The sequence below is a fragment of the Triturus cristatus genome, chromosome 1_2 (assembly GCF_964204655.1).
Source record: "Triturus cristatus chromosome 1_2, aTriCri1.1, whole genome shotgun sequence".
In the NCBI taxonomy this organism is placed as follows: Eukaryota; Metazoa; Chordata; class Amphibia; order Caudata; family Salamandridae; genus Triturus; species Triturus cristatus.
This window is the reverse complement of record NC_140580.1, coordinates 904582740-904592931: the sequence shown is the minus strand read 5'-3', so window position 1 is coordinate 904592931 and position 10192 is coordinate 904582740. Positions and strand designations below refer to the sequence as shown.

The 10192-nt window shown below is 45.4% G+C and overlaps 1 long non-coding RNA gene across 1 annotated transcript; it reads right to left on the bottom strand.

Annotated features, from left to right (window-relative positions):
• Positions 1-3443: 3443 nt before the first annotated feature.
• On the bottom strand, positions 3444-9323 carry LOC146868282 (uncharacterized). Its single transcript, XR_014966193.1, has 3 exons — positions 9241-9323; positions 3619-3682; positions 3444-3520 (listed from the first exon to the last, which is right to left on the bottom strand). It is a non-coding gene; the product is annotated as an uncharacterized LOC146868282 (long non-coding RNA).
• Positions 9324-10192: the final 869 nt, after the last annotated feature.

Sequence of the window (10192 nt, the reverse complement as noted above, 5' to 3'; positions counted from 1 at the left end):
GAGTTCTTAGAAACCAAACCCTTAAGCCATTGGGACTTTCCCTAGCTAGGATTATTGATTTCTCCAAGAACTCATCTAATATGTATAAACTACTATTCCTTAGGGGTTCATTCATGACGTCTTCCTCTGCCCGACTTTACGTCAATGCTAACAATCCTAAGCACCTTCCAGATATAAATATACCTTCCCTTACCATGGCAAACCACGGCTCGGCTGCACAGCTCGATACGGCTCGCCACAGCAAGTTCGCACTGACCAGACGCTGTCATCCCTGCTCGCAGAGAATCCAGCTTCCAGTTCTTTCGCGAGGTGTTAGAGTTTGAGACCCGGAAAGAGATTCCCACCTCTCTCATTCTAAGGTATGGAGCTGACTAGAACCTAGAGGGACTCTTGGCATATGCAAAACTATAGCTTACCATACTATAGAATACAGCACCTACTTCTTACCTTATACCTACACTGCGTAGACTACGGAAACGCACTCTACTCAGGAGCCCCGGCCAAACTCCTGAATCGGCTTCAATGCATCCAGAACCCATCCGCATGCCTGATCCTCGACATCTCTCGCCGCAGCCACATCACACCCCACCTGAGAGACCTACACTGGCTCCCTGTCAAATAGAGGATAACCTTCAAACTCCTCACCCACGCACACAAGGCACTGCACAACACCGGACCAAAGTACTTCAACAGCCGACTCAGCCTCTACACCCCCACCCGCCAGCCCGCGCCCTCGCCACTGTCCCCCACATCCGAAGAGTGACCGCTTGCGGCAGATCATTCTCCCACCTCGCCGCCAAGACATGGAACACCTTCCCCATCCGCCTGCGGCAGACCGAAGACCTTCTGACCTTCAGAAGACTTCTCAAGACCTGGTTCTTCGAACAGTAGCAGCTTCCCCCCTACCCCCGTAGCGCCTTGAGACCCTCGCGGGTATGTAGTGCGCTTTACAAATGCCATGATTGATTGATTGATTGATTAGGTTAGGCACACTGGGGTAGAACTATTTAGAAGCATAAAACGAGTATCCAATTTTTGGCCTATGTTATTTATGTATGTGTATATGAATATATGTCATAGCTAGAAGACAATGCTGTTGCAGTATTATTTCTTCATACTACTTACGCTGTATGTATTATATCTCGCATACTGTCTTGCGATTGTAACAGCTCATATCTCTTACACGAGAAACAAGACTGTTCAATAAATCCTTTTATTGAAACGCCCGTCTATCTATTTCTGTGTAACTCTGAAGAAACAGAGCATGCACGATTGACTGAGTGAAACTGTTATCTGTTGTTTCCACGATTCTGAGACATGTTCCGATTCTAAGGGAAACAAAGTTGTCATGTTTATGCGGTTGCCAGAAACTACTCTCTTCTTGTTTATTCAAGGAGTTTCTAGTGGCCTCTGAGTTAGCTAGCACACAAAGTAATTACGTTTAATGTACTTGTTAGAGGCATACTGACCTCAGTCCTATGCCACAACTATAGTATATATTATTTAACCCTGGGCGAGACACTACGCTTCGCCCACGTAGTGTACGTAGCGCTGCCTGCTTCGCAGTTTTCGAAGTAGGCGAAGCAGGCAGCGCTACATACACGCCAGGGCAAAGCGTAGCTGCCTGCCACCCACCACCCACCTCCCGCCCGCCCTCCTTTTAAAACATACCCTAATTGTAAATTAAATAATAGTAAAGACACTTACCTGAAGCGCGGCGTCTCCGGGGCTCCCTCTTCCTGGTTTCCAACTTCTTCTGACAAATGCGCATGCGCGGACGCCCACGCATGCGCATTTCTTGCGAGAAATGCGCATGCGCGGGCGTCCGCGCATGCGCATTTATCAGAAGAAGTTGGAAACCAGGAAGAGGGAGCCCCGGAGACGCCGCGCTTCAGGTAAGTGTCTTTACTATTATTTAATTTACAATTAGGGTATGTTTTAAAAGGAGGGCGGGCGGGAGGTGGGTGGCGTGTAGTGGGGCTACGCGGAGCACGTAGTGTGCGTAGATTTGGGCACACTACGCGCTGCTTCACGTAGCCCCACTACGCCCACTACGCCCACCCTTAATATTATTCCAATGCGCAGAGCCTATAAGGGAAATAGGAACTACACTACAGCACAGAACAGCAAAGAACTCTTCAGCATCATCAAGGAGTTCGCCCAAACCACCAGCGAGTCTACTGACATTCCTCCCTCACAAGACCTCTGTAACAAACTCAGCGCCATTTTCCACCACAAAATAAGGAACATCTACAACAACTTCAACAAAGACAACCAACACACTGAACCCTCACAAGCCACCTCCGACACCCTGAAACCAACGATCGACAGCTGGACAGTCCTCACCACCGAAGACACACTGAAGACGATGAAATCAATCCACTCCGGGGCCCCCACGGACCCCTTGCCCTCATCACATCCTCAACAGAGCTGCCGACACCATCTAACCCATGCTTCGCCACACCATCAACCGCTCCCTGGCGACTGTGTCTTTCCCTGAAGACTGGAAACACGCCGAGGTCAGCCCCCTCCTGAAGAAACCCTCTGTGGACCCCACCGACCTTAAAAACTACAGACCCATTTCCCTGCTCCCGTTCCCAGCGAAAGTCATTGAGAAAGCCATCAACAGCCAACTTGCCACCTTCATCGAAGAGCACAACATCCTCGACTCCTCCCAATCCAGCTTCAGAAAAAAACACAACACAGAAACCGCCCTCCTCGCCGCAACAGACGACATCCGCTCACTTCTGGACAAAGGTGAAACCGTAGCCCTCGTCCTCCTTGACCTCTCTGCAGCCTTCGACACAGTCTACCACCGTACCCTAACACGCAGACTCCACGATGCAGGGATCCGGACAAGGCCCTCAACTGGATCCACTCCTTCTTCTCCGGCAGAACGCAGAGGGTCAGTGTCAGGACTGCGCGATTCAGTCCGCTAAACATGTAAGGACACTTCCCAGTTGGTGTAATATCTTTAAGGTGCTCCGATTAAGATCATGAAAAGACCTTTCCCCAAAGATCCTCTTAATTCCTTGATTAGACTATTGATTGGTATCTCGCGGAATCTCAAGATGGCCGCCGGTGATTCCAATCGAGTTTGGCAGTCTAGTGGTTCTTCCTTTTCCTCACGCAGCTGTGCTCGCGATTGTCCGCGCGGCAAACTGAGCACTTCAACTGTCTACCTGAGGAATTCGGTCGCAGTAATTCTAGCGGCGTGTTATCAGGTTGGCCAGGTCTGGGTTCGTGAGTATCAAAGTATTTTCCTGAACTTTCGGCCTCCGCGGCTGCGGAAGGTAAGACTGTAGAATCCTACAATTTCTTGGAACGAGTGAATTACTATGAAGGAAGCAACAGAGTCAGACTTGCTTTGAGAGGAATATTGAGAAGTGGACTCATTCTAGGAAGCGCAACAGTTCGTATCTCAGTTAGCTTACCTATTGCGCTTCAGGCAACTTGGAGTTTAGATAGAATTTCATCTTCCAGTGTTGGCACATCCACAGAGATTGGAGAGAACATTACCCTAAAGACAGTGAGAAATAAAGAATGAAGTTTAGACCAACAAACACCTGAATGTATGTGTTGTTATATATATATATATATATATATAAAAGTACTTACCAACGTAACAAGATCTCCTCATCTGCTGGAACTCACCAGAAACCAGACAACACAGGAACTTCCTCTGTAAATAAAGAAAAAGAGACTTATATACAAAGTATTCTACATAAGGTTGCAAGGTAAACACATTGTATGACATTTAGAATTGGAAAAGAGAATTAGAGTTAATACCTATTACTAGAGTGTAGACTAATTAGTGTTTTACCTCAACAGAGTCATTAGTGTCAGAGACTGTAGAAGGCAACCAACAAGAGAAAAGATAGCCACCTAGTTGAGACAGGTAACAGCAGTGGGTTTTAGGTTTGACAAGTATTGAGGAAAGGACTGTATGAGAATTATAATAGAGATCTGTCTTGCAGGAAGGATCCTACTAGAAGAAGCAATCCAGTCTAGAGAAGCAAGACGTATCCTGCTTAGTAGAAGCAGTCCTGTCTCGAGAAGCAAGACGTGGCGTTTTCTCTTTTCTTCCAACTCCCCTTTCCCCCCCTTGGGTTGCCTAAGTGCGCATATATATATTGCATGTGCAGTGCTTGGGCAACTGGGTTGGGAATTGTGGAATAGTCGTCGGCTCCTGCGGAAGTCTAGCCTTTTGGGACAGGTACTTCACAGATTGAAGTGCCATCTTCAAAATACTTCCGCCTGGGCAGGATGGCTGAGGGTTTCGATGTCAAGGCCCTAGCTACAGTGTTAGAGGGTATCCAAGTTCAACTTGGTGAGGCAATGTTAGAGAATAAGTCCTTGCGGGAGGAGGTTAGAAAGTCCAGTCAGGAAACTCTATTAATCGTCAAAGGGTGGAAGAATTGTCAGTCAGTGCCGTTTCCGAATCTAAAGAAAATAAATCTCCGTCTTTTGCTCCCGCTCCCTCAGCGGCAGAACTCACCACACAGGTTATATATGCCATATCACCCACCATTCCCCTTGCAGCTCCAGAAAGATTTAGTGGGGATCCACATAAGGCGCAAATATTCCTTACACAGTGCTCATTACATTACCTCTGTAGACCCATCATTTTTAAGGAGGATCAGTCAAAGGTGGTGTTCATGTTGTCCTACCTGAGTGGAGATGCAGCTGCTTGGTCGATGCCATTGGTTAATAACAATGACCCAATTCTGTATAATTTTGATGAGTTCAAACGAGAATTTTTGCGGATATTCGATAGAAGAGCAGTTTCACAAACTACGGACAACGAACTTTTGGATTTGAAACAAGGGAATAGAGAGTTAGTGACATATTTGGCACAATTTAATAAGTTAATTGTAGAGACTAACTGGCCCGAAACTAAGAGAGCTTCAATTTTCTATCGGGGCCTCAAGGATGAGATCAAGGATGGTCTGGCGCAAATTCCTAAGCGACCCACCGATGTATCTGAACTAATTGATATAGTATTGCAAATTGACCAACGACAAAGTGAAAGAAAGAGTGAGCGTAGGAAGGATGTCAAGTATTTTCGTCCTCGATTTGACCGAGTCAAATTTGAAGGCACAAAGACCAAGGAGGTTTCTACAGAAGAAGAACCTATGCAAATTAGCTCCGTGCGAGGGCTGTTATCGAAGGAGGACAGAGAAAGAAGACGGTTGGGCAAGCTATGCATGTACTGTGGAGATTCTGGGCATTTTGTAAAAGAATGCCAAAAGAAGCCTAAGAACAACGCATTAGTAAAAGACAGGCTCCACCAGTAAGAGGAGTTGCCCTGGTGGGAGCTGAAGAAAAGTCAACCCCAGATCCTCAGTTGGTAGCGAATACGTTACAGTCTTCGACGCCACATTTAATTGTTGCAAGTACCATAGAATTTGGAGGAGCCAGGTTAAAGGATGTTTCTGTGATGATTGACTCCGGAGCAACGGGCAATTTCTGTGACATTGGCTTCGCGAAGAGGATGAGAATTGCCTTTGTAAAGAAAGAAAGACCCGAAGCAGTGCGTGCAGTAGATGGTACTAATTTGTCATCTGGCCCCATCGTGCATGATATGGAGGTGATTAGATTAACTGGGCCTGGAAACCATGTGAGTTTGTTGAGATTCAGTCTCATTGACGCTCCCCAGTTTCAGCTTATTTTGGGGCTTCCGTGGCTTACGGAACACAATCCAAGGATAGATTGGGCCAAAAGAACAATAGAAATGGATTCTGAATACTGCAAGAGCCATTGTCACAATTTGGGGGTTGAATCTACTGAAGAGTTCCCTTCTCGAGATCTGGTGAGCCAAGCTAAGATGATTTGTGTTATGGAGACACAAGAAATTCCCGACGAGTATTTGGATTTGGCCGCAGTGTTTGATGAAAAAGAAGCCAACAAATTGCCTCCGCATCGAGAATACGACTGCAGAATTGAGCTGGAACCGGGAGCCTCTTTGCCATGCAGTCGTATTTACGCTCTTTCAGAAAAGGAGAATCAACATCTAAAAGAGTATTTAGAATTGTATTTAGCAAATGGATTCATTCGCCCTTCTCAGTCCCCAGTCTCTTCCCCGCTTTTTTTTATACCCAAGAAGGATGGAAATCTGAGAACGTGCATTGACTATCGAGCTTTAAATTCAGTAACAAGGAAGAATAGATATCCTCTACCATTAATTTCTGAATTGCTGGATCAGGTTAAGGGAGCACATGTATATACCAAGCTTGACTTGAGGGGGGCTTATTATTTGGTCCGAAGGCGATGAGTGGAAGACCGCCTTTCGGACTAGATTGGGACTCTTTGAATATCAGGTCATGCCATTTGGTTTATGCAATGCTCCGGCGGCTTTCCAGCATTTCGTAGCTGACGTGTTGAGAGAATATTTAGATCTTTTTGCTGTCGTCTATATCGATGACATACTCATTTTTTCTGAAAATATGAGTGAACATGTTCAGCATGTGCGACTCAATTTGAAGACTCTACTGGAACACCAGCTTTTTGTGAAATTGGAGAAATGTGTGTTCAACGCTAGCCAGGTGGAATTTTTGGGTTTTGTACTCTCCCCTAAGGGGGTATCTATGGATGAAGCTAAGGTAAAGACCATTAACGATTGGCCATCACCTCGAAATGTGAAACAAGTGCAGAGTTTCATTGGTTTCGCCAATTTTTACCGACGTTTCATTGAAAATTTTTCTGAGAAGGTTTCTCCGCTAACCCGGCTGCTCAGGAAAGGAGTGAGTTTTGATTGGACCAATGAAACTGAGGAAGCCTTCAGTAGATTAAAGAAAATTTTCACAACTGCGCCGGTGCTTCGGCATCCCAATCCTGAGGAGCCGTTCTTTGTTGAGGCCGATGCTTCCAATTTGGCGGTTGGCGGAATTTTATCTCAGAGGGACAAGACCACCGGTCAGCTTCACCCGGTAGCTTACCGGTCCAGAAAGTTAACTCCTGCTGAGTTAAATTACTCCATTGCCAATAAGGAGTTGTTGGCAGTCAAGGATGCTTTTCAGGAATGGAGGCATTATTTGTTGAGTACTCGACATGAGGTTACCGTGTTCACGGACCATCGAAATCTTCAGTTTCTCAAGTCTGCTCGAACTTTAACTCCCAGGCAGTTGCGTTGGTCCTTGTATTTTGCGGACTATAATTTTGTATTAACTTACAAACCTGGTTCTGCCAATGGAAAGGCTGATGCATTATCACGTCTGGATGCAGGAGAAGATGTTCCGATTCTGGAAAAGGAGCTGATAATCCCACCAGAGAAGATAATTGGGGTAATTTTGTTTCCAGAGTTTGAAGAACGACTAAATCAAGTTTTCTCAAATTTAAATTTTGCAGATTGGGTCAAGGAAGATGGAAATCGAGAGATCCGAATTGGTAGACCCTATTTCAAAGGAAGACTTTTTGTTCCCAATGAAGAACTACAAAAGAAGATAATCCATCATTTTGTTGATGATTTGTTGGCTGGCCACAAAGGAGTGAAGAAAACTCTGGAACTGGTTCAGCGTGATTTTTGGTGGCCGTCCATGGAAACTCAGGTGGGACAACATGTTGCATCTTGCGAGCAGTGTTTGAAGGGAAAGTCAGTTAGAATGGCTCCACAAGGGTTACTTTTACCAGTTCCCCCGGCTCCTTATCCTTGGCACACTGTTTCCATGGATTTCATCGTAGAACTACCTTCTAGCCAGGGCTTTTCAGTCATTTGGGTAGTGGTGGATCATTTCACTAAAATGAGTCATTTTGTCCCACTTAAGTCAATTCCCAATGCTACTCAGCTAGCCTCCTTGTTCACCTAACATGTAGTTAAGACTCATGGGATTCCAAGGGTGGTAATTTCCGACCGGGGTCCTCAGTTCATCTCTCATTTCTGGAGGTCATTTTTGAAGAGATTAAATATTGACTCTCGTTTGTCTTCCAGTTTCCATCCCGAGACTGACGGTCAAACTGAGAGGGTAAATCAGGAGTTGGAGCAATATTTGCGTCTATTCCTAATGGATCATGAAGGGGAATGACCAGATATAATTTGGGCAGCTGAGTTCTCTTATAATAATGCAGAACATTCCTCTACTGCTTACTCTCCTTTCTATTTAAACTCTGGTAGACATCCAAACACTTTTGTAGGACGACAAGAGAGTGAGGTTCCTGCAGTGGAGGAAGTAATTCAGAATCTTCGTAAAGCTTATCAACAAGCTACAGATAATTTAATCAAGGCTAAGGCCTCTTACAAGAGACAAGCAGATAAGAAGAGGCGTCCCAGTCCAATATTTGAGTCAGGGGAGGAGGTCTGGATATCTACACGGAATCTACGATTAAAAGGGAATCGAAAGTTCCAGCCTAGGTACATTGGTCCCTTTCAAGTAGAAAAGATGTTGAATCCAGTTAGTGTTAAGGTGCGGCTTCCTCCGAGACTCAAGATTCATTCAGTTTTTCATGTTTCCTTACTAAGGTAGAGCCCACTGAATTTGAGAAAGAAAGGTCCTTCCAAGCCTCTTCAAGTCCAGTCTGGGGAGGAGTTAAGCGAATTCTAGACTCCAGAGTTAGGCGCCGGAAAATTGTTCTATCTGGTAGATTGGAAGGGTTTCGGTCCTGAGGAAAGAAGTTGGGAACCGAAGAACAACTTGCACGCTCAACGATTGATCAGAGAATTTCACAGTAGGTACCCTAAGAAACCCAAGGGAGATGAAGGAGGAGTTTTGGTGGGGGGTACTGTCAGGACTGCGCGATTCAGTCCGCTAAACATGTAAGGACACTTCCCAGTTGGTGTAATATCTTTAAGGTGCTCCGATTAAGATCATGAAAAGACCTATCCCCAAAGATCCTCTTAATTCCTTGATTAGACTATTGATTGGTATCTCGCGGAATCTCAAGATGGCCGCCGGTGATACCAATCGAGTTTGGCAGTCTCGTGGTTCTTCCTTTTCCTCACGCAGCTGTGCTCGCGATTGTCCGCGCGGCAAACTGCGCACTTCAACTGTCTACCTGAGGAATTCGGTCGCAGTAATTCTAGCGGCATGTTATCAGGTTGGCCAGGACTGGGTTCGTGAGTATCAAAGTATTTTTCTGAACTTTCGGCCTCCGCGGCTGCGGAAGGTAAGACTGTAGAATCCTACAATTTCTTGGAACGAGTGAATTACTATGAAGGAAGCAACAGAGTCAGACTTGCTTTGAGGGGAATATTGAGAAGTGGACTCATTCTAGGAAGCGCAACAGTTCGTATCTCAGTTAGCTTACCTATTGCGCTTCAGGCAACTTGGAGTTTAGATAGAATTTCATCTTCCAGTGTTGGCACATCCACAGAGATTGGAGAGAACATTACCCTAAAGACAGTGAGAAATAAAGAATGAAGTTTAGACCAACAAACACCTGAATGTATGTGTTGTTATATATATATATATATATAAAAGTACTTACCAACGTAACAAGATCTCCTCATCTGCTGGAACTCACCAGAAACCAGACAACACAGGAACTTCCTCTGTAAATAAAGAAAAAGAGACTTATATACAAAGTATTCTACATAAGGTTGCAAGGTAAACACATTGTATGACATTTAGAATTGGAAAAGAGAATTAGAGCTAATACCTATTACTAGAGTGTAGACTAATTAGTGTTTTACCTCAACAGAGTCATTAGTGTCAGAGACTGTAGAAGGCAACCAACAAGAGAAAAGATGGCCACCTAGTTGAGACAGGTAACAGCAGTGGGTTTTAGGTTTGACAAGTATTGAGGAAAGGACTGTATGAGAATTATAATAGAGATCTGTCTTGCAGGAAGGATCCTACTAGAAGAAGCAATCCAGTCTAGAGAAGCAAGACGTATCCTGCTTAGTAGAAGCAGTCCTGTCTCGAGAAGCAAGATGTGGCGTTTTCTCTTTTCTTCCAACTCCCCTTTCCCCCCTTGGGTTGCCTAAGTGCGCATATATATATTACATGTGCAGTGCCTGGGCAACTGGGTTGGGAATTGTGGAATAGTCGTCGGCTCCTGCGGAAGTCTAGCCTTTTGGGACAGGTACTTGACAGTCAGACTCCCTCCTTTCCTCTCGGACCAAACACCAACCACCTGCGGAGTCCCCCAGGAGTCCTCCCTCAGCCCCACGCTTTTCAACGTTTACATGGCTCCGCTTGCCCACATCGTCAGAACACACGGACTCAACATTGTTTCATACGCAGACGATACCCAACTC